Raw genomic sequence first — 26406 nt, 5'->3', positions numbered from 1 at the left:
TGCTCACTATTATAAAATGATAATGACTTGATCAGGGGCAGTTTGTAGGTATTGCTGGTCACACAAGCAGCTGCATGAATACAAATGTATTCAACATGTGGCAAATATAAGATAACATTAGCATTTCATAAGGTTAGCCTTTCATAACGTTAGCCTACTCACACAGGTTAACTAATGGTGACAACATCTCTTCTCTAAATGTGCAGTCATGTGACCAGTAGTTTAAAACAGTGACTCATTCTGAAACCACCTTAAAACTTACCTCAAAATTATGTATTCCATGAAAGTAGGTTCTCTCGATATGTGTCACTCATTGAAAGACATTTATTCTGCCTTTCTCCTTCACGTTTCCAATAATCACACATCTTTCAACAAGATGTGCAGTGACCTGTCAATCAACTGGGGTGGAACTGGCACCTGACGTGTCCAATCAGGTTCCAGAGGTGGCCAGCACTAATTAGCAATATTTCCTTGGCACAATCTGCCCTACTCTGCCTCTGATTGGCTCATCAGACCTCATGCCTAAAGTTAACCAATCTAATCAGTGAAGGTGCCGAGTACTAGCCAATTAGAAGCAGAGTAGGGCGGGTCATGGCTTCACCATCCTAGGAGAAAACATGGGCAATTTGGCTCAGATACGACTGAATGGTGCACATCAGGGGGATTTAGAGGTGGGTATACGCAATACTGACTGAAAAATAAGTATACTCCGTATACCGCCGTATACCCTGGACTACACCACTGGTGTGTTACACCAGTAAGCTTAGCTCAGCCCCTCATTTTATCAACTCTTCTGTTTCTGGAACCCCTGGATTCCCATGGGTCAACACACTAGTAACTAGAAGCACTCGGAGAGCGCAGACCTCCGCCAAGGCAGATCAGTGCCCTGGATTTGGATGAAAATTTCAGGAAATGTTGATACTGGCACAAGGAACAAATGATGAAATTTTGGTGGTGATCGGGGGTTGGGGGCGGGGACTGATCTGCCTTGGCGGAGGTCTGCGCTCTACGAGTGCTTTTCTAGAAAAGACAGCGCAGACCTCCGCCAAGGCAGATCAGTGCCCCACCCCCACCCCTGATCACCACCAAAATTTCATCATTTGTTCCTTGTGCCAGTATCAAAATTTCCTGAAATTTTCATCCAAATCCATCCACAACTTTTTGAAAATCACATTTCTCGTAATGGCGGTTTTCTTCTGGATCTAGCTCCTTAAGTATTAAAGCTACATGAAATCTGGTGGCATACTCCCGATGCGGAACTGACTGAGCTACACGATGGCGCTTGTCAGAAATTTCTACCTTTAATATTAAAGGCACAGTAGGCCAAAAAGTAAGGGCACCCCCATTTTTTATATAAATTGAGATAAAATCCGCCTTCTGGATCAGATCCAGATCAGCCTTTGAAATGTGATAGAGGACCCCATTGTCAATTCCTGAGTTAAATTTCATGAGTTTTGGTCAATAATTAAGCAAGATATTGGGAAACGAAAATTTTGGCCCCATTTACCACAATGTTAACGAAAATTTCAAAGTGATCCAGAATCCAGGATTTCTTCCGGATCACCCCCAAAAGTTACTCATTTCTTCCTTATCCCATTTCCAACAAACCCTGAAAATTTCATCAAAATCTGTCCATAACTTTTGAGTTATGTTGCACACTAACGGACAGACAAACAAACCCTGGCAAAAACATAACCTCCTTGGCGGAGGTAATTATATACTTTACAGTGTAAGAATAATCTGTGAGCAGAGAACTGGATTAAACTCCAGCTACTATCAAGTATTGCCCCGAAGCCTTTGTATCGCAACTTTTATAATAACTCAATTTACAGGAAATACAGACACCACACTAATGTATGCCAAGATATTTTTCTGTGAACGTGAACTGTTTAAACATTAGTTGACATCTGATCACAGAATACTCACCATTGCGGTGAAACTGTGAAATAGCCTGTGGACGTGTTCATATTGTGTTGATACAGTGGCTCGACTGTTGTCATAGCAGCCATGTAGCGACGCAAAAATAAAAAGAGAGTTAAGGCGACAGCTGTGGAGTAATTCACTTTACACTGATATTCACTGTTATAAATAGGCGAAGTGTCAACAAATATAAATCACATCCACAGTGAAATCACAACATGAGAGCACACTGTACACGCATGTTCTGAAGGATGTGTGAAGTGCTTTCATTTTAATACGTGTGGAAAATGGTGGTGTTATAAGCATGGTTTTGTGCAAATATATGCAGTGGTATCTCACAGTATGGATTTAATTTGTTCCGTGACCATTTTCATTTTGCGAATTACTCGTTTTACGAATCAATTTTTCTTATTGAAATGAATTTACATCACCGGTCAAAAGTTTGGACTCACCTTCTCATTTAAATGACATGAGCTGGACCACAGATGGACAACAAGTGCTCAGCATCATTGGGAACTCCTTCAAGACTTTGGGAAAACATTTCAGGTGACTACCACATGAAGCTCATTGAGAGAATGCCAAGAATGTGCAAAGCAGCAATAAAAGCAAAATGTGGCTATTTTGAAGAATCTAAAATACTGTACATACTGTGTGTGTATAGATAGACAGATAGATAGATTTGAGTAAGCAATTTATTGAAAACAACAAATACACTGAAATAGTCTGTTCATCAGCTGATCAAAAGTTTAAGACCATGGCCTTTAAAAGCTAAAATCTGCGCAAAAAATATGTATTCACCGTTATTTTCTGTCAGGTACTCACACTGTCAGGACCTCCTGATGGAAAAGGCACAAAAGCTTTCTCTCTTTGAATGTGGTCGGATTGTTGAGCTACATAAGCAACGCCTCCAGCAACTCACAACAAATTCTGATTTGGAGTTAGATGTAGTCAGGTGTTTTTCTCCTGGTGGCAAAGTCACTGTTGACAAGAGTTCTTATTATTCTAGTAGTCCGTAGGAGTCTGAGTGTATTTTGGCCGTTTTTGAATATCTTTATATCTGTCATTATAAAACTGTTTTCCTTGTTTGGCATAATTTTTTTTCAGCACAGCATCACCTGTATGACTGTCGAGTTATTTAATCAATTAATTTTTTAATTTGAAATGCTGTATTGACACACCGAACCTAAAATTGCACAAAAAACATGAAATCCCAGAAGGAATAAGTGAGATTTTTTACTCTGCTTTTTTACCAAAAAACATCTTGGATGAACCATTTTTATTATGTAGAACAAACAAACAAACAAACAAACAAACAAAACAAAACAAAACAAAAAAAAAAAAAAAAAAAAAAAAAAATATATATATATATATATATATATATATGTATATATATATATATATATATATATATATATATATATATATATATATATATATACAGGGTGGGGAAGCAAAATTTACAATGAACATTTAGTTGTTTTTTCTCAGCAGGCACTACGTCAATTGTTTTGAAACCAAACATATATTGATGTCATAATCATACCTAACACTATTATCCATACCTTTTCAGAAACTTTTGCCCATATGAGTAATCAGGAAAGCAAAAGTCAGAGTGTGTGATTTGCTGAATGCACTCGTCACAACAAAGGAGATTTCAAAAATAGTTGGAGTGTCCATAAAGACTGTTTATAATGGAAAGAAGAGAATGACTATGAGCAAAACTATTACGAGAAAGTCTGGAAGATACTATTAAAGAAGAATGGGAGAAGTTGTCACCCCAATATTTGAGGAACACTTGCGCAAGTTTCAGGAAGCGTGTGAAGGCAGTTATTGAGAAAGGAGGACACATAGAATAAAAACGTTTTCTATTATGTCAATTTTCTTGTGGCAAATAAATTCTCATGACTTTCAATAAAATAACTGGTCATACACTGTCTTTCAATCCCTGCCTCAAAATATTGTAAATTTTGCTTCCCCACCCTGTATATATATATATATATATATATATATATATATATATATATATATATATTTGCATACATACATACAACAATTTACATGAAAATACAGGCAACGTCAGGCAGTTTTTTAGGAAAATTATACACAACTATTTACGAAACAATATGGTGTCACAATGGACAGACGAATAGATAGATAGATAGATAGATAGATAGATAGATAGATAGATAGATAGATAGATAGATATACTGTTACATATACATACTGTTACATAGATATACATACTCTGTCATTGATATACATACTGTTTTATGGATAATACTTACTGTTAATATTGTTAATATTGTTAATATTCATTTAGGGAAATTGGCAGTAAATGTGAGGATAGTGCAGGATAGAACAGAAAACGGTGGGGTTCAGTGGAAGTCCTGTGTCTCATCACTGGTACAGATCTGAGGACAGGTCCTTTCACAGCACGGCCAAACAAAGTTACAACTACTTTCAAAAGAAGTGTTTACTCTAGAATACAAATGTCGTCATTATCTAGTTGATACTTAGAAACCCAGACACGGAGCACAGGAACATAATTTATTTTTTTCTCAGCTTTAGTACAAACTGTTGAAGTAAATAGAACCGTCATGGTTGGTTGGTGAGGTGTAATAAACCTTGTCCTGTTTTTCTTTCAGTGAGACTTGTTTTTGGTTTATGCCATGACCACATAGACTTCTGAACTGTGATGGGTTTAGATAATGCAGTGGAAGATTGTGCACCACTATCTGTTGATCTGAATGCCACCTAATACCAACCATGTCAACTATATGACAAAATCCTTAAGAAAAAGTAAGATTTATTAACCCTTTAATGTCTGAGACATTATTCCAGGTAAACGTGCTGCTGTGAATTTGCGTCTGTTTTAGTGTCATAAAAGCTGCTGTGAGCCATGTGCTTTGTTAGAATAACGGAGACTTTTGAGTCTTTAGGCACTGTCAACCTTTAAATCTCATTTGTAAATGCTTTATATGGCATAGATAGTGCACATTTTAGATAAGCTCACAACATATACTTAATTAATGAGTAGTAAGTGCTTTATAAATCTCACTTATTTAAGATTGTTTTTAATGTTTTACCGTTTTATATTTATATACCTGCCTTCTGCTCCTGCTTTTATCTGTTTTTAATGTGTTTGTGTTCTGTTTTTATCTGCTGTACGTAAAGTGTCTTTGAGTTCCATGAAAAGCGCCATACAAATAAAATGTATTATTATTATTATTATTATTATTATTATTATTATTTATAAGCACCTGAAATAATGAATTCCTGTATTAAGAAATTTATAGGACATCAATTGGAAAAGAAATGTGTGAGTCAGTATAAAATACCTACTAACATACTCACTAACCATTAGTAGATGTTTGAATTGTGAATCATTAAGAGCATTACAGATGAGCTTATTAATGATGAGTAAAACATTTATAACTGTGCTTATAAACTATATATTAATGAGTATTCACGCCAGAAATATGCTTTCTAAATGATAAATTCAGCATTTGTTAATCCATAACTAATGTGCTTATTAATGATGTGTAAAACCATTATAACTGTGTTTATAAACCATATTTTAATAAGTATTCATGTCATAAATATGGTTTATAATGAATGAATTCAGTATTTGTTAATCCATACCCAATGTACTTATTAATGATGAGTAAAACATTTAGAACTGTGCTTATAAACCATATATTAATAAGTATTCATGTCAGAAATATGCTTTATAAATGATAAATTCAGCATTTGTTAATGCTTAATTAATGTTCTTATTAATGATGAGTAAAACCTTTATAACTGTGCTTATAAACCATGTATTAATGAGTATTCATGTCAGAAATATGCTTTATAAATGATGAATTCAGTATTTGTTAATGCTTAACTAATGCTTCATAGTGTGTACTTATTATAAAGTGTTACCAAACAGGGTGGAAAAACAGAAATAGGCAAAAACAAGAATTGAAGTTTGACAGGTTTTGACTAAATAAGGCACTCAGAATAGACATCAATAAGAGATTTAGGATCTTTAACATGAACTGTGAACTGGAACACACTGTGTAGGAGCCATATGTAAGTTTTGTTTTGTACGTCCGGAGTGATATTTTTGGTTGACCGCTGCGGTACACCACACTTTGCTCTATTATCTTAGTACAGTCGACTGTAACCAATTAGATCTTCTATGAATGTGAAATAGAAATAGAGGTTTTAAACAGTTTCGCAAATGAGGATGTAGTTTGGTGCAGTGACGTGCAGTCAGAGGAGGCAGGGGAGGCAGATCCTCCCTTGTCAATCTTGAAAAGAAAAAAAACTTGACTATAAAATATAATAAATGTTGATCGTTGTCAGCTGGCATGTCCTATAAACTCATTTTCCGTTCGAATCCAATACTGTTATTATTATTATTATTATTATTATTATTATTTTGTCAATTAGAATAGCAGAATTTCCGCATGCTCCGTTCAAATACAGGCAGGAGATGCGTTGTGAGGCAGCGCTGTGCTGTGCCTCCAGGAGAACTGTCTCCTCCCCTCATGAACTCTGCTGGTACCCGATGAAAATATTGTGTCGCTGTCCCTCTGTATATCGCAGTTAAAATGCTTTCAAACACTCTGATTATATGCTCTATCCTTCCATAATCTGCATAACGTATGGAATGTATTTCTGTAATGTGTTTAGGATCGCAGATTAATCATAAAACCGCAGTGAAAAAGTCACTAGGGGAGGCAAACAGTACCCCTGCCTCATGATAGGTGGCACCTGTGAGTCCACAGATTCATGCGCTTATAATCTTCTTTGTTCTTTTTTACACACTTTAATTCACCAGGATCGGCGCATGGATTTCATGTACAAATAAAGGTAAGACCATAAACTTTTTTATTTTTAGTTTGAAATGGCTCTTTTTGAAGGTTTCCTGTTGAGTTCCTGCCAGTCTACCTATGCTGACTTGATGCAGAGCCCATACACCCAGGCCATTCCTTTTGCTCACTCTCTCTATTCCAGTTTCTCAGGCCACCATATATTTGTAGATCTGGCTTTGAAAGAGTCAGTGCCTCCCCAGCCATGAACCCCACTGCAGGTCACTAGTTTGATGTCCCATGTTTAGTCCACCGTGGCTGATAGTTTTTTTTTTTTTTTTTTTTTTTTTAGTGGTTCCTGGTTAGCCCCAACACACTGAACAACAAGAAATATTTGAATTATGCCTCAGTAGTTTTTTTTTTTTTTGGAGCTCTTTTGTTTGTTTTTTTTATAAATCAGTCCAGCTGCTTTTTGGCACCTGGTTGACCTCCAAAAAGCAGTTACATGGTTAAAAAACAAAAAACAAAACAAAACAACACAACACTGCAAATAATAGTAAAAACAAAAAATAACAAGGTAAACAGTGTAAAAAAAAAAAAAAAAAAAAAAAAAAAGGCCTCTTGATAAAAGGCAAACTGTACTTTTATAGTGAGGCGGTCTCACTCACTGCTCTGTTTTGCCTCCCATTCCACTGAGCATGCTCAGATGTTTATGAAAAGGACAAGGTCTATTCTATCAGCACCTTTTGAAATGTTCCATATTGAGTAAATGCTTGAATTTTTATGAATATTTAAAATAAATCACACATTCAGAACGTGTCACCAGGAGACACATCAGGGGTTAAAGGGTTTAAAACAGGGGTGTCAAACTCATTTTCTTGCGGGGGCCACATTCAGTCCAATTTAATCTGAAGTGGGCCGGACCGGTCAAATAACAGCATAATAGCCAATAAATAATGACAACTCCAAATTGTTGTAGTGCAAAAGAAACAACAACAAAACATTCAATTATTCTAATATTTATATTTACAAACTATCCAAACAAAAACGATTTGAATAACTTGGAAAAAAATGAAATTTGTCAAGAAATATAAGTACAATTTTATCAGTTTTATGCCTCGACTTATCATTTATACATATGCATTACAGATCAGATCTAAAGACACAAAACATTTAGTCACAGGCAGAATATTGTTAAAATTGCACTTAATTTTCTTTAGACATTTCAGGTTGTTCATATTTGTTCAGGTTTTTCACATTTTATTGTTAAAGTATAGTTTCTTAAGTAAATATTTTCATAATTTAATGTTTTTTGCACTAAATCAAGGAGGAAAAAAAATGGTGTTGTCATTATTTATTGGTTATTATGATATTATTTTTGAGTTCGATGCCCTAACTTACACTTTGCAAATTCATCCCGCAGGCCAGATTGGAACCTTTAGCGGGCTGGTTTTGGCCCCCGGGCCGCATGTTTGACACCTGTGGTTTAAAAGATTAATTTTTACATTGTAAACTGTGGAAAATACCTGCTATTTGCCAAAAAGTAAAACATAAAATCCACCTATTGCCTCTTACATGCAAAACCAATTTTGGATAAATTCCTGTTTACAAGTCACAGTAGAAATGTAAAACTAAAATGTTAACAGTTGCTTTCCTTTTTTTTCAGTGCGAAATATTTCCTTTCAAACTGATATTTACAGGTTGAAGAAATAGTCAAGGCTAAACACTGAATGGTCTTGTTTGTCACTGATTCTTGTGGAAAAAGAAGAAGAAACAGATAAAACTCTGACTTCTCCACATTGAGTACTGAGTTTTACACCCTTCATTGTAAGTATTTTCAAGTATGCTCATTATTCACTGATAAACTTATAAAGTTGCACAGATTTGTCTGGATTAAAACTTTGAAAAAGGAGAACGTTTGGAGCTGAATAACACTGAGTTTGTTCACATTCACACCAATACTTTGATTACTATCCGATTTCTGGAGTTATCAGATTATTCAAGTGGTCATATAAACAGGATAATCTGATAATAATAATAATAATAATAATAATAATAATAATAATAATAATAATAATAACTTTATTTATACAACACCTTTAAGAACGAAGTTTACAAAGTGCTTTGACAGACAAAGCAGAAGGGCACACAGCAGGACACAAGATACAGACCTGATCAAAATCCTAAGACCAGTTGAAAAACAGCTAGAATTTACCTTTTGCACATTTGGATCTTAATGAGGTTTTAAGTAGAGCTACAATATACAAAAGCAAGAAGGGGGAGTGAGACAAAAAGCACTTGGAAAAAGTCATTTATTGAAAACAAGTAAACTGAAATAGGCTGTTTATCAGCTGATCAAAAGTTTAAGACCGCAGGCTATAAAAGCCAAAATCTGCTCAAAATTCTCATTTTCTGTCGGGCATTCACACGGTCATGCCCTCATGATGGCTAAAGCTAAGAAGCTTTCTCTTCTTGAACGTGGTCGGATCGTCGAGCTGCATAAGCGAGGCCTCTGGCAGCGTACCATTGCTGCTGAGGTTGGACGCAGTAAGACAGTCATTCTAAATTTTTTGACAGATCCTGAGCATTATGGAACAAAAAAGTCAAGTGGTAGACCCAAAAAAATTACACCTGCGCTGAGCCGGAGGATCCGATTGACTGTCCGTCAAGACACAGGGCGGTCCTCGATCCAAATGAAGGCCCTTACTGGTGCCGACTGCAGCGCAATAACCATCAGACGGCATCTGCGGGAAAAGGGTTTCAAAAACAAAAAACAAATTCAAAGACCTCGTCTCCTACAACGCCACAAAACTGCCCGTTTAGACTTTGCCAGGGAGCATCAAACATGGGACATTGAAAAGTGGAAAAAAGTTTTATTCTCTGATGAGAAAAAATTTAACCTTGATGGTCCAGATGGCTTCCAACGTTACTGGCATGACAAGGAGATCCCACCTGAGATGTTTTCTACCCGGCACAGTGGAGGGGGGTCCATCATGATCTGGGGCGCTTTTTCATTCAGTGGAACACTGGAGCTTCAGGTGGTGCAGGGTCGTCAAACGGCGGCTGGTTACGTGTAGATGTTGCAGCGGGCATCCCTCATGACTGAGGGCCCTCGTCTGTGGTAACAGCTGGGTTTAAAAACAGGACAACGCTGCAGTTCACAATGCTCGCTTGACGAAGGACTTCTTCAGGGAGAATAACATCACTCTTTTGGACCATCCCGCATGTTCCCCTGATTTAAATCCCATAGAGAACATTTGGGGATGGATGGCAAGGGACGTTTATAAAAATGGCCATCAGTTCCAGACAGTTGATGCCCTTCGTGAAGCCATCTTCACCACTTGGAGCAATGTTAATAATAATAACAATAATAATAAACGTTATTCGTATAGCACCTTTCATACAGAAATTGTAGCCCAAAGTGCTTCACATTGATTGAAAAAATACAATATTAAAATACATTAAGATTTGATTAGAAATACAATAAAATAAAAATAAATATAAAAACAGCGCACATTAAAATATTTGATTATGCATAGAATTTTTGAAGTGCAAGAAATAAGATGAAATTTGAAATACAATAAAATAAAAAATAAAAACAGAAATACAATAAAATAAAATAAAAATAAAAACCGCACATTCCTGGTTCCTGAATTGTGACCCCATTTTTATCTCCTTTCAAAGGCTAATGAGAATAAAAATGTTTTTAATTTGGTTTTAAATATATTCAGTGAACTGGCTTCTCTAATGTCTTTTGGAATTGTATTCCATAACTTTGGTGCATAGTTAGTAAAGGCTGCGTCCCCCATTTTCTTTGTAATATTTCTGGGAGTCGCTAGTAACCCTGCGTTTGATGACCTCAGTGTTCTAGTTTGTACATAATTGATCAGTGAGTTTGCAATGTAACTTGGTCCGGTTCCATTTAGAGCTTTATACGTGAGGAGTAGTATCTTAAAATCAATTCTGTAGGTTACCGGTAGCCAGTGCAGGGAAACCAACACTGGAGTAATGTGCTCTCTCTTCTTGGTTTTGGTTAATAACCTAGCTGCAGAGATGTCCCCACCAGCCTCCTGGAAACACTCGCATCAAGCATGCCCAAAGGAATTTTTGAAGTGATTAACAAGAACGGTGGAGCTACTCATTACTGAGTCCTACTGAGAAAATTTTTTGTTCTGGTTTGGAGAGTTTTTTGTAATTTTTTGAGCGATGGTCTTAAACTTTTGATCAGCTGATAAACAGCCTATTTCAGTTTACTTGTTGTTTTCAATAAATGACTTTTTCAAAGTGCTTTTTGTCTCACTCCCCCTTCTTGCTTTTGTATATTGTAGCTCTACTTAAAACCTCATTAAGATCCAAATGTGCAAAAGGTAAATTCTAGCTATTTTTCAACTGGTGTTAAGATTTTGATCAGGTCTGTACAAGCAAAGACACTAAAACAGAAAACAACACAATAAAAGAGATATGTACACTGTAAAAAAAAAAAAAAAAATCCTGTCGTTTTTACGGAAAAACACTGGAAGCTGTGGTTTCCAGAACAATGCTGTAAAAAACACATCCAACTGTAAACATATTTACAGAGTAACATGTAGATTTAACATTTTAAACATTTAGATTTAACTGGTAAATGGACTGCACTTATTTAGCACATTTTCTCCACCTTCATGGTGTCCAAAGCACTTTCCAAATCCACCAGGTCCAACTGGGAGCAATTTAAGGTTCAGTGTCTTCCATGGACACTTTGAAATATGGACAGTCGGAACCAGGATTCGAACCACCAACCCTTTGGTTATTGGACGAGCCGCTCTACCAACTCTACCAACCCATTAATTTACAAGTTAAAAATGTTAAATTGTTAAATGTTTACTTTTTTATAACTTTTTTATATATATATAAAAAAAGCAAATAGGCCGTTATTTCAACATTACGGTCTTGCAATTTAAACGGCACCACATTGTATTTCAATTTACAATCTTATTTTCTAAAAACAATAGAAATACATCATTTCTACATACAAATCTGGTTTTGTTCACAAACTCTTCCTGTAAAAACTACAGCTATATTTGATTTAATTGTTGACACAAAAATCTTTTCAAATAAACAACTTGGCATTGTATTGTCACTTACAGTTTTTTTATATTGCAATTTTACAACTTTTTGGTGTCAATTCTACAGTTATTTTTTTTAGTGTATAGCAAACGTGAAAACATCACACTTTGAATAAATTGAGTGAATCGGAACAAAGAGGGCAGGAATAACATAACATGATGCTGTCAAATCAATGCAAAAATGAAGAGTGAGATAAAACAACATCATGTATGAGAATATTAATTTATAACCAAACAGGATAAACTTAAAAATAAAAGAATAAAATATGTTTTATGACATATGATATGTTTTATTAGATAACAGCAGTAATCTGATTATTATGAGAAATCAGAATAACACCTGGATTTATACCCAATCGTCCAATATCTTCCTGCACATATAGAGATTAATCTGGTTTATTTACCGTAAATTCCGAACTATAGACCGCACCTGAATATAAGCCGCAGACCCTAATTTTAGAAAGAAAATCAATTTTATACACGTATAAGCCGCGGTTTATAAGCCGCGGGTGTCCACCAGTGGCGATTTCTCATAAACTGCAAGAGAAGCCCGGCTTCCCCTGTCATTACGAAAATTAAATGGTTAAATATGTTCGGTTGTGTTGACATTTCATTGACTACACGTGTTAAAACACGTTCATCTCACAGACGAGTTGGTTCAGAATCAGCTTTATCACAAATCATCAGACTCCATGTTGTTCACTTCTCATACATTCCCGTTGCGCTGTTTCCTCATACGATCTATGGTCAGTGCATTTCCCCGTTGAAGCCTGGCTTCTATGGGAGTCTATGGGACCGAATGGAACCTTTTTTTTCATTGCGTCAAAACTGGACGGTAATTGGATAAAGGTTTTCTTTGAGTTCAAATGAAATTCTTCCCTGTATGTAAATGGGTCTGATATGTGTGAGCTTGCTGTCATATCTATAGGTTGATTCGTTGTTAATATGATGATTAAAAAACAAAAGACAAAAACGAGGCAATAAAAGGATAATAATAAAAGCACATTTTCTCTTTCTTTTTTTTTTTGTCGGTGGACTTATCGGGGTTTCCTTTGGATTCGTGCCGATACGGGATTGACTTGCTTTTGCGCTGGCTGTGGCTTCATGGACTTAAAATGACTTGAAAGACACTTGAAAGTGAACAAATTTTTGTTTTTCATTAGAGTAGGACTTTTAATTTATTTTTAAAATATAAAGATTAAAAACAAGTAATTACGTCTGTTGTAATATCATTTTCATTTAACATTACGCACGACATGCAGTAGGGACGAGATGCCGAGCCGTGGTACTGCGGTGCCACAGCACCTAGCGTTGGCCCCAAGGTGGCGCCACGGCACCGTGGTACCGGTAAAATCGTCGTATAAGCTGCGTCGGAGTATAAGCCGCAGTGTTTAAAGCGTGGGAAAAAAGTAGCGGCTTATAGCCTGGAATTTACGGTAGTTCTTTTACATCTGCGCACGTGCTAACACAATTAAAATCATAAAAAAAAAAAAAAGTTACATAGTCAAACATGAGTGGAAGGCAGCAGGAAGTTTAAGTCTACCTACGTACTCCGAAAGAAATCCAATAGTGGACAGAAGTACCTGTAAATGTTAGATCTGATTATTACAATTATCCGATTACCCCCAGTTTTCAGATTTCTATGGTCAGTTAAACAGGCTCATTGTTGCTTATTAGAGTTTACAAGTTGATAATTTCAGTTCCAAAAGTGCTTTCATTTGTTTAATTTTAAGCACAGTATAATTAACTTTGCCCTCACCGGTAGATTTCATGCACAGCAAGTTAATAGATTTAATTCTTTGGAATAAAACAAATGGTGCCGTGGGTTTAACCCTGACATTCAACCTCCCTCGATTAGAACATTCACATAAACACATGTTCAGAGAGTGAAAGAGACATTTTACAAATACATCTCTATTATAAATGTCTCATACTGTGGAAGGCCTGCCTTTATAAGTGAAACCGCGTCATTGTGAACCTCCATAGCAAGACGTGAAAAGGCTCTGAAAGGACTTCTGCAGTGTATAGAAAAGCTGTACAAACCTTGAGGTCTTCATTCTGTGCGACCTTGGCCCTTTATATTGAGAATTCCCGCTCCGAGCTCTTACTCTGAATATCATTTGAAAACAGTTTGAAAAGATGTGAAGGGATAAGTGAAAGAAAATAATCTGCGTTGTTGCTCAGTGGGCAGGAACACTAAACAGGGTCTCGGAGTTTGGTTTGACTTTTCCAAAGGCTACATAGTATGTTAAGGTTTATTGTACGGAACTGAACACAGATCTGCAGGGTCAGTGTGAACGGAGTTTAACAGAGCATGTAATAAACACCTGGACAGTAGCAGCTGATGATAAACAGGTCTGGAGTAAGAGGATATGAGCTAGAGCTGGAATGATTCATCAACTAGAAAAGCACTCTGAGAGCGCAGACCTCCGCCAAGGCAGATCAGTGCCCCCCCCCACGATCACCACCAATTCAATTCAATTCAATTCAACTTTATTTGTATAGCCCAATATCACAACAAGGTTATCTCAAAGGGCTTTACAGAGTCAGTTAGAGTAAACAACAGTCAAATGAACAGCAAGAAAATGAGTAGTGTCCAGGGCATCCCCCGTCCTTAGACCCTCCTTCTCGGCAAGGAAAAACTCAAAACCCAGTGGGAAAAGGGAGAAACCTCGGGGAGAACCACAGTGAAGGAGAGATCCACTCCCATGGACGGACAGGCTATAGATGCACCAGGACTGATGGACGTCCATTTGCAGATGTAGTTCTAGTCTACAAGGATGCAGTAGGGTGGACACATGGGGGGTCCATCCCGCTGGATGAGACAGGCAGGGGCGAGGAGGCCCATCCACAGTGGTGAGGCCGAGGACGTCCATCCAGACAGGTGGGGGAGGGGGTCAGGACACAGGACAGGGCAGGACACAGATGGGTCAGCGCAGATCCTGTCATCATTGGCTCCCAAGTGGTTACAACTGAAAAAGTAGCCACTCCCCCGGAGGGGAGTGGGGAAAGGGGACATCAGGTGAATAGCACTGCACAAACTAAGTTGGCTAAATATTAAAAATATAAGTGCAGACCAGAATGGTACGTAGAACCAGAAACAGGAGATAGGACTCAGTGCCTGTACTTCCCCCAGCATTCTTGCTCCTAGGGCAGCTTAGACTGAACTGTGGGTTTAGTCTGGTTTGAACTAGCATGACCATAAGCTTTTTCAAATAGGAATGTTTTTAGCCTGACCTTAAATGTAGAGACTGTGTCGGCCTCTTTAATGTTAACTGGAAGCTGATTCCATAAAACAGGAGCTTGGTAACTAAAGGCTCTAGCTCCTACTGTACTTTTACAGACCCTGGGAACTACCAGTAGACCAGCATTCTGAGAACGAAGGGTTCTGTTGGGATGGTACGGCACCAGAGCATCTCTGAGATAAGAGGGGCCCATACCATTAATGGTCTTGTATGTGAGGAGGAGGATTTTGAATCTAATTCTAAACTGGACACACCAAAATGTAATCATTTGTTCCTTGTGCCAGTATCAATATTTCCTGAAATTTTCATCCAAATCTGTCCATAACTTTTTGAAAGATCCGGATCAGTCTTTGCCATTTGATAGAACACCCCATTGTAAATCCCTGAGTCAAATTGCATGAGATTTGCACAATTCCCCCATATTGTGATTTCCACCATAAATATTAGTCCCATATTTATTTTACCTATATTTTAAGATTCCTTCACCATGAAAACATACCATTAGCAACTGGATTCATAATTATATCCTTAATGGTTCAGTAGTTATTCACGAAAATCACATTTCTCGTAATGGCGGTTTTCTTCTGGATCTAGCTCCTTAAGTATTAAAGCTACATGAAATCCGGTGGCATACTCCCGATGCAGAACTGACTGAGCTACACGATGGCGCTTGTCAGAAATTTGTACCTTTAATATTAAAGGCACAGTAGGCCAAAAAGTAAGGGCACCCCCATTTTTTATATAAATTGAGATAAAATCCGCCTTCTGGATCAGATCCAGATCAGCCTTTGAAATGTGATAGAGGACCCCATTGTCAATTCCTGAGTTAAATTTCATGAGTTTTGGTCAATAATTAAGCGAGATATTGGGAAACGAAAATTTTGGCCCCATTTACCACAATGTTAACGAAAATTTCAAAGTGATCCAGAATCCAGGATTTCTTCCGGATCACCCCCAAAAGTTAATCATTTCTTCCTTATCCCATTTCCAACAAACCCTGAAAATTTCATCAAAATCTGTCCATAACTTTTTGAGTTATGTTGCACACTAACGGACAGACAAACAAACAAACAAACAAACAAACAAACCCTGGCAAAAACATAACCTCCTTGGCGGAGGTAATTAATTGACTTGAATCGAATAAAAACATTATTTGACACATTTTTCCAGAACGGAAGCTTATTTTCCTTAATTTCATTGCTGCTAAACATTGGTTCCAGTGTTGCATTTCACACGGACGCTTATTGTGACACACATGATGCCAGGATCAACACAAACAACAGAAGAGATGAGGACAAAAAGGCAGAAAATGTTTATATGTTCACCCCTCTGCACTGAAACCATCACTTGGGCCATTCCACCGAATGGGTGCCATTTCTGTCCCCAGGACATTATATGTATAAATGAGCATGAAAATCAACTCTAAAATACATTTTACTATTAAGCAAAGGGTCCTGCACATTGATCTAATTGCAAATTTCAAATATTTATTTGAAAACATTAATAAAAACTACCTAGAACACTGGAAAATATCATTTGTTGCCTGTCCCCTTTCTCTAATGCTACACTTTACCATGAAATATAATGATTAAAATATTTCAGAAATGTTATTTTTTTTTTGCATTGTTGTGTGACTCCATATTCCATCTATACTTTAAATACATTTTTTTCATGAGAAATCCATAATATTTTTGTGAAAATATACATTTCAGTCGTGTCCCTGGGTTCTCACTCAGTCCTGTTACCCTAACACATTCTCCCCTCTGAAAAATTTGGAATATTCCACAAGTCCCATGTTCAGCAGGAAGTTACATCAGCTGGATTTTCTGAAGGCCATGGGAAGATCACAACTAAGTTCTTTCTTTCTTTTTTTTTTCTGTATATTTGATGATATTGTAACTGTGACTGAGAAGGTTAATCTGAACGCTCAGTCCTGTTACAAAATTATTTCTTAGATGTTATTTGTTTATCTTAAAAATACATATTTTTTGCAAATCACAAGAATGTGCTCAGTGTCCTCCTGCTATTACCATGAATGCCATGTGGCTGGATTTCATGAACTTGCTAATTCTGTGCTAAAAACTCATTCCTGTTACTTTCAGTCCTGTTACTCAAATAAAGAGTAACAGGACTGAGTAACAGTAACAGGAGTGAGTAGCATCCTCTGGTTTATTGATTTATTAGTGAATCTTACTCAATATAATACTATTCACTTGATTTTAAAGTTTTACAGTTGAAATTATTCTATTCATTTGGCTAGTTGTGTTATAGTATATAGAGCAATCTGCACGAGTCTGTGCAACCTCTAAATATTAATTAATTTGCATAAAATTTGGACCGAAGTAATTTGGCCGGATATGGAACCAAATGCAGAGTTCTAATCCAGAGAATCTGAAAAATAATTTTTTGGACCACCCTAAAACACACACACACACACACACACACACACACACACACACACACACACACACACACACACACACACTCATTCCTGTTACCCAATGTTCATTCCTGTTACTAAATAACTTTTTCTAAAAAATAAAGATAAACCACCGGATTTTTTCAATTATGTGTGGTCCATTCTTTGTCCAAGTATTTAATGAATTGCATCATAAAAATTTTGATAAATTTGAGGTTTGGGTCTCCTTTAAAATGAAAAAAATGACTTTGCAGTTTTAAGAAAATTACAACTTGCGTGCATATATAGTGATTTTTTAGTCACAAATATTAATTATTTTAACATGTAACCAGCCATTTCTTTAAAATAAACACTTTGTTGAGAGGAAAACAAAGGAATTAGCTGACAAGCTTTTAAGTGTGCCTTTTAAATGTCACGAGTTTTGGTAACAGCACTGAGAAAAATGCAATCATGTTCCGCTTAAAAACCTTGTAAAAAATGAAATAAAGTTGCCAGAGATGGACCAATACACATTTTAAATAGTTAAATATGTGCATTATTAGATTCAGTGTTGAAAAAAGATAAAAAATGAAGTTTAATTTGGAAGAGTTATAACAAGCGAATGGCACCCATTCGGTGGAATGGCCCACTTAGTGCGTTTTCACACAGTGTACTCGAGTCCGTACTATACTTGGATACATTCTCACCTTTCCCACAGATGTTGTACCGTGGCCCGTCCTCGAGTACGAATGGGTGTTCCAGGGCCGAAACAGTAGGTGGTGGTGTGGAAGGAATTCTGTCGCTATCCTACAAACATGGAAGTCAGAAGAAGACAAACCCATACTTATCTGTTAGCCTGTTTGAGGGAAAGAGAAGAAGACCACCGTACACCGTACAGTGAAAGTGAAACTTAAGATTCTTTACTCATTCCTCTGTCTCCCCCTGTTGTGCACCTCATTTCCTTTCCTCTACCTTCGTAAACTTTTATTTGAGGGGGCAGGACGTTTGTTGCCCGCACCTGAACCAGCCTGGTGTTCGCTCTGCCGCTACATTCACAAGCATCGCTAAGTAGTGTATCAAATATGTGACGTGTCTGTAAATGAATCACATACTGTGGACAAATGTTTGAGCAGATTGGAGGGATTTTACCCTTTTGAAGAAATGGAAGCTTTGCAAGTGTTCCAGTGGACCTGGTATTCGTTTCTGGGCTAAATAGTGAACGCAGCCGTTTGCGCAGCCCTCAGCGGAAATAGTGAGCGAACGATGGGTCGGCGAACGCAGAAGCTTAACGAACCTGAAATCTGTTTCTGCACTCGTTGCGTTCGCTAAACCATCGTTCGCTCACTATTTGCATTGAAGGGTGCGCTAAACAGGTGCATTCACTATTTAACCCAGAACAACGCCTCCGCTCCTGCTGTTTCCAGTCATCTGATCTGACAGCATTATGGTTAGAATGAAGAACTATTATAGGATATCTGTGACCCCCTCCCTTGCCCTCACCTGTCTGGATGGACCTCCTCACCCGCATCTGACTACACTGGTCAACAACAAATTTATTGTTTACGTTTTTTGAGCTGATTTAGGATAATTTTGGTGTGCTGAATCCAAAAATCACATTAATTTTGCTCAATCAGGTCAACTTTCTGAACTATGCTACATATTGGCTTTTTAACATTTTTGCTTACATTTATGGGCATTTTCACATCATATGATACAAAGTTATTTCATATTTCTTGCAATAAACAAGTTCTAAGTAAGTAAGTAAGTAAGTAAGCAAATTTTATTTATAGAGCACTTTTCACAGACAGAGTCACAAAGTGCTTTATCAATTCAAATCAGAATCAAATTAAGTTTACAGAGACCCAACAGAATCCTTCAGGAGCAAACACTTGTGATTGGTGACAGTGGCGAGGAAAAACTTCCCTTTAACGGGCAGAAACCTCGAGCAGACCCAGACTCCTGAAGGATGGCTGTCTGCCTTGACCAGTTGGGGTTAAAGAGAGAGAGTAAAGGAGGAGAAAAGAGAGAGCGATAGGGATATAGAGAGACTGGGGGAGGGGGGGAGGACACATGGAGTACTTTATGATGAATACATAGAGTGTAATCAGTCTGTGGTGGTCCTGGGTCAGGTGGGAGACTAAAAAGCCTTTTTGAACAGGAGGGTTTTGAGGTGTTTCTTAAAGCTCTCTACAGAGTCCATGGACCGTAGGTGTAGAGGCAGGTCATTCCATAGACGTGGTGCCACAGCTTTAAAAGACCTGTCACTGCGTGTGCTAAAACAGGTCCGTGGAACCATCAGCAGGTGCTGTCCTGAAGACCTCAAGCTACGAGTCGAGCTGTAGGGCTGGATCAGGGAAGCAACGTATGCAGGGGCCTGGCCATGTAGGGCCCGGAAAGTTAGCACAAGAATTTTGAAATGAAGACGATATAGAACAGGGAGCCAGTGGAGAGATTTAAGGATGGGAGTGATGTGGGTTCTCCTGTTTGTGCGGGTCAGGAGCCTGGCAGCAGAGTTCTGGACAAACTGTAGACGGGCCAGCTCCTTCTTGTTTAAGCATGTAAACAGGCTGTTGCAGTAGTCTAAGCGAGAAGACACAAAAGCGTGAACGATCATCTCGAGCTCAGTTATGGACACCATAGATCTGAAGATTTTACTTTTGCCAATTTATGATGAATGTTTTTTTTTAATATTACAGGTGAATGAAATGGCTTTGACTAGAAGATCTTGCAAAAATAAGCCTGACGTATTCTGCTACATCTGCAGTGAATACACCATTGTACCTAACAGGAATCAAGTCACAAGTTTCATAAAGTGTGCTTACCAATCTTATTTTGGTATTAAACTCGGTGACCAAGATAAAGTTTGGGCGGAGATTGTGAGAAGATCAAATTTTTCAAAATCAAATTAGCAAAAAAACCTGACCTGATTGAGAAAAACAGATTTCATTCTTGGATTTAGCAGTGCAATATGGTCCTAATTCAGTTGAAAAAACCTAGACAACTTGCAAAAAACATTTTTTGTAACCCAGTGCTATAGATGGACCCCCTCAGCCCCCCCCCCCCCACCCACCCACACACACACACACACACACACACACACACACACTGAACTGACCTAAATTATTTACACATATATATCGTGCGTTCGGCTGGACGTCTAAGGATGATCCCAGTTATTCCACCGGTGACTTTATTTACAGAACTCTAAATGGTCACTGTTGGTCGTAACCACGGCAACAACAGCACAAACAGACTGTATTGAAAAACTGAATGCTGTTCCCTTCCTCTCATCCACGCGCTCATATTTCATTGCACATGCACACACACACACACACACACACACACACACACACACACACACACCCACTAGTGTGTGTGTCACCAGTTCACTGGCTCTGCCCCCATATGGTTCTCATTCATTCATTCATTCATTCATTCATTCATTCATTCATTCATCTCTCAAAGCCACACACACTTTGTCCTGAACTAATCTATATTTACCTCTGCCAAGGTGGTTTTGTTTTTGCCGGCGTTGGTTTGTCTGTCTGTCTGTCTGTCTGTCCGTGTGCAAGATAACTCAAAAAGTTATGGACAGATTTGGATGAAAATTTCAGGAAATGTTGATACTGGCACAAGGAACAAATGATTAAATTTTGGTGGTGATGGGGGGGGGGCACTGATCTGCCTTGGCGGAGGTCTGCTCTCTCCAAGTGCTTTTCTAGTTCTCCAAAAATCCATTAAAAAATAATATTCAGTGAGCGGATCAGTCCTCACTCAGTAAATTCATTTTTATCGGTGCAAAATGTCCATGTGAAAGATCTGAAATCATTAAAGATATTGTTAAATTTGTGTTAAAAATCTTCTTCTACATATGTAAATAATGTTTCAAAGGCAATACATAACAGAAACAAAGTGAAATGAAGCTACAAGAATACATCCTCCTTCTAACGCGGACCTCTGAGGTCTGCGTTAAAATCAGCTCTTTAACAAGGAACTGGGCGAGCGCTCACTTTTAACCAACTAGCCCAGAAACGGGATAGCGCATTTTGCGTTGCGCTGGGGTTAACGAACTAACGCACAAACACATTTTGTGTTGTGCTAGTTGTTAACGAACAAAGAGCGAGCCCAGAAACGGGATAGCGCATTTTGCGTAGCGTTGGGGTTAACGAACTAACGGACAAATGCATTTTGCGTTGTGCTAGTTGTTAACGAACAAAGAGCGAGCCCAGAAACGGGATAGCGCATTTTGCGTTGTGTTGGGGTTAACGAACTAACGCACAAATGCATTTTGCGTTGTGCTAGTTGTTAACGAACAAAGAGCAAGCCCAGAAACGGGATAGCGCATTTTGCATAGCGTTGGGGTTAACGAACTAACGGACAAATGCATTTTGCGTTGTGCTAGTTGTTAACAAACAAAGAGCGAGCCCAGAAACGGGATAGCGCATTTTGCGTTGCGCTGGGGTGAACGAACTAACGCACAAACACATTTTGTGTTGTGCTAGTTGTTAACAAACAAAGAGCGAGCCCAGAAACGGGATAGCGCATTTTGCGTAGCGTTGGGGTTAACGAACTAACGCACAAATGCATTTTGCGTTGTGCTAGTTGTTAACAAACAAAGAGCGAGCCCAGAAACGGGATAGCGCATTTTGCATTGCACTGGGGTTAACAAACTAACGCACAAATGCATTTACGTTGTGCTAGTTGTTAACGAACAAAGAGCGAGCCCAGAAACGGGATAGCGCATTTTGCGTTGTGTTGGGGTTAACGAACTAACGCACAAATGCATTTTGCGTTGTGCTAGTTGTTAACGAACAAAGAGCAAGCCCAGAAACAGGATAGCGCATTTTGCATTGCGTTGGGGTTAATGAACTAACGCACGAACACATTTTGCGTTGTGCTAGTTGTTAACAATAAAAGAGCAAGCCCAGAAACGGGATAGCGCATTTTGCGTTGTGTTGGGGTTAACGAACTAACGCACAAATGCATTTTGCGTTGTGCTAGTTGTTAACAAACAAAGAGCGAGCCCAGAAACAGGATAGCGCATTTTGCATTGCACTGGGGTTAACAAACTAACGCACAAATGCATTTTGCGTTATGCTAGTTGTTAACGAACAAAGAGCGAGCCCAGAAACGGGATAGCGCATTTTGCGTTGTGTTGGGGTTAACAAACTAACGCACAAATGCATTTTGCGTTGTGCTAGTTGTTAACGAACAAAGAGCAAGCCCAGAAACAGGATAGCGCATTTTGCGTTGCGTTGGGGTTAACGAACTAACACACAAATGCATTTTGCGTTGTTGTTAACAAAAAAAGAGCAAGCCCAGAAACGGGATAGCACATTTTGCATAGCGTTGGGGTTAACGAACTAACGGACAAATGCATTTTGCGTTGTGCTAGTTGTTAACAAACAAAGAGCGAGCCCAGAAACGGGATAGCGCATTTTGCGTTGCGCTGGGGTTAACGAACTAACGCACAAACACATTTTGTGTTGTGCTAGTTGTTAACAAACAAAGAGCGAGCCCAGAAACGGGATAGCGCATTTTGCGTTGGGGTTAACGAACTAACGCACAAATGCATTTTGCGTTGTGCTAGTTGTTAACAAACAAAGAGCGAGCCCAGAAACGGGATAGCGCATTTTGCATTGCACTGGGGTTAACAAACTAACGCACAAATGCATTTTACGTTGTGCTAGTTGTTAACGAACAAAGAGCGAGCCCAGAAACGGGATAGCGCATTTTGCGTTGTGTTGGGGTTAACGAACTAACGCACAAATGCATTTTGCGTTGTGCTAGTTGTTAACGAACAAAGAGCAAGCCCAGAAACAGGATAGCGCATTTTGCATTGCGTTGGGGTTAATGAACTAACGCACGAACACATTTTGCGTTGTGCTAGTTGTTAACAATAAAAGAGCAAGCCCAGAAACGGGATAGCGCATTTTGCGTTGTGTTGGGGTTAACGAACTAACGCACAAATGCATTTTGCGTTGTGCTAGTTGTTAACAAACAAAGAGCGAGCCCAGAAACAGGATAGCGCATTTTGCATTGCACTGGGGTTAACAAACTAACGCACAAATGCATTTTGCGTTGTGCTAGTTGTTAACGAACAAAGAGCGAGCCCAGAAACGGGATAGCGCATTTTGCGTTGTGTTGGGGTTAACGAACTAACGCACAAATGCATTTTGCGTTGTGCTAGTTGTTAACGAACAAAGAGCAAGCCCAGAAACAGGATAGCGCATTTTGCGTTGCGTTGGGGTTAACGAACTAACGCACGAACACATTTTGCGTTGTGCTAGTTGTTAACAAAAAAAGAGCGAGCCCAGAAACGGGATAGCGCATTTTGCATAGCGCTGGGGTTAACGAACTAACGGACAAATGCATTTTGCGTTGTGCTAGTTGTTAACAAACAAAGAGCGAGCCCAGAAACGGGATAGCACATTTTGCATTGCGTTGGGGTTAACGAACTAACGCACGAACACATTTTGCGTTGTGCTAGTTGTTAACAAGAAAAGAGCAAGCCCAGAAACGGGATAGCGCATTTTGCGTTGCGTTGGGGTTAACGAACTAATGCACAAATGCATTTTGCGTTGTGCTAGTTGTTAACAAACAAAGAGCGAGCCCAGAAATGGGATAGCGCATTTTGCGTTGCGTTGGGGTTAACGAACTAACGCACAAATGCATTTTGCGTTGTGCTAGTTGTTAACGAACAAAGAGCGAGCCCAGAAACGGGATAGCGCATTTTGCGTTGTGTTGGGGTTAACGAACTAACGCACAAATGCATTTTGCGTTGTGCTAGTTGTTAATGAACAAAGAGCAAGCCCAGAAACAGGATAGCGCATTTTGTGTTGCGGTGGGGTTAATGAACTAACGCACGAACACATTTTGCGTTGTGCTAGTTGTTAACAAGAAAAGAGCAAGCCCAGAAACGGGATAGCGCATTTTGCGTTGCGTTGGGCTTAACGAACTAACGCACAAATGCATTTTGCGTTGTGCTAGTTGTTAACAAGAAAAGAGCAAGCCCAGAAATGGGATAGCGCATTTTGCGTTGGGGTTAACGAACTAACGCACAAATGCATTTTGCGTTGTGCTAGTTGTTAACGAACAAAGAGCGAGCCCAGAAATGGGATAGCGCATTTTGCGTTGCGTTGGGGTTAACGAACTAACGCACAAATGCATTTTGCGTTGTGCTAGTTGTTAACGAACAAAGAGCGAGCCCAGAAACGGGATAGCGCATTTTGCGTTGTGTTGGGGTTAACGAACTAACGCACAAATGCATTTTGCGTTGTGCTAGTTGTTAACAAACAAAGAGCGAGCCCAGAAACGGGATAGCACATTTTGCATTGCGTTGGGGTTAACGAACTAACGCACGACCACATTTTGCGTTGTGCTAGTTGTTAACAAGAAAAGAGCAAGCCCAGAAACGGGATAGCGCATTTTGCGTTGCGTTGGGGTTAACGAACTAACGCACAAATGCATTTTGCGTTGTGCTAGTTGTTAACGAACAAAGAGCGAGCCCAGAAATGGGATAGCGCATTTTGCGTTGCGTTGGGGTTAACGAACTAACGCACAAATGCATTTTGCGTTGTGCTAGTTGTTAACGAACAAAGAGCGAGCCCAGAAACGGGATAGCGCATTTTGCGTTGTGTTGGGGTTAACGAACTAACGCACAAATGCATTTTGCGTTGTGCTAGTTGTTAATGAACAAAGAGCAAGCCCAGAAACAGGATAGCGCATTTTGCGTTGCGGTGGGGTTAATGAACTAACGCACAAATGCATTTTGCGTTATGCTAGTTGTTAACGAACAAAGAGCGAGCCCAGAAACGGGATAGCGCATTTTGCGTTGTGTTGGGGTTAACGAACTAACGCACAAATGCATTTTGCGTTGTGCTAGTTGTTAATGAACAAAGAGCAAGCCCAGAAACAGGATAGCGCATTTTGCGTTGCGGTGGGGTTAATGAACTAACGCCGAACACATTTTGCGTTGTGCTAGTTGTTAACAAAAAAAGAGCAAGCCCAGAAACGGGATAGTGCATTTTGCGTAGCGTTGGGGTTAATGAACTAACGGACAAATGCATTTTGCGTTGTGCTAGTTGTTAACAAACAAAGAGCGAGCCCAGAAACGGGATAGCACATTTTGCATTGCGTTGGGGTTAACGAACTAACGCACAAATGCATTTTGCGTTGTGCTAGTTGTTAACGAACAAAGAGCGAGCCCAGAAATGGGATAGCGCATTTTGCGTTGCGTTGGGATTAACGAACTAACGCACAAATGCATTTTGCGTTGTGCTAGTTGTTAATGAACAAAGAGCAAGCCCAGAAATGGGATAGTGCAAAATGCATTACATAGATGTATTTTGCTGGGCTTAACGATTTGACGAACTAGTGCAGAAACGAGCCCTTGCTGTCGTCTTTTTGGAGCGTTTCATCCTTAACGCCATGTTGACTACGTTCAGACCAAAACAATGCAGCGTGCGTGTGATGTCATCACGCATGCGCAACAAAGGCGGAATCAGAATCGTTAAGCAGGCAGGCAATTTCCATCCCTAGTTAAAACTTATATCCGTACAGCATTAATTACCTTAACTTCTGAACCGTACACAGGCAACACAAGGATGCGTTCAAGTACCAAAATGTTGTAGCGTTTGACTTTACATGAATCAATACTTGTTACGACCCATAGGTGGGTCGTAATGTCACTCCGTGGGTGTGTCCTTTTTTTTGTGTGTGTGAGTGGATAATATGTTGGAAGTGCCAAGCCAGATGCTCCCCTGTGATTGGAGCAGCAACGGGAGGCGGACCTTTAAAGACCGCGGAGCTGGGCCGGACCTGTGTCGCTCTTCCTCCACTGCCAACCCTGCCTCCATTCCGCCAGCAGTCCTGTTCAGAAGTAGGGGTGGGCTGCCCTGTTGTGTTATCTCGTTTTCTCCTGTTTTTGGTAGTAAGGT

At 39.0% G+C, this 26406-nt stretch overlaps 1 long non-coding RNA gene across 1 annotated transcript; it reads left to right on the top strand.

Annotated features, from left to right (window-relative positions):
- The first annotated feature begins 18617 nt into the window (after positions 1 to 18617).
- LOC115422141 (uncharacterized) lies at positions 18618 to 25986 on the top strand. The gene is made up of 3 exons (XR_003935796.1): positions 18618 to 18651; positions 20838 to 20842; positions 25857 to 25986. It is a non-coding gene; the product is annotated as an uncharacterized LOC115422141 (long non-coding RNA).
- The last annotated feature ends 420 nt before the right edge of the window (positions 25987 to 26406 follow it).

This window comes from Sphaeramia orbicularis, chromosome 7 (assembly GCF_902148855.1).
Source record: "Sphaeramia orbicularis chromosome 7, fSphaOr1.1, whole genome shotgun sequence".
In the NCBI taxonomy this organism is placed as follows: Eukaryota; Metazoa; Chordata; class Actinopteri; order Kurtiformes; family Apogonidae; genus Sphaeramia; species Sphaeramia orbicularis.
This window is presented reverse-complemented; position numbering and strand designations above follow the sequence as displayed.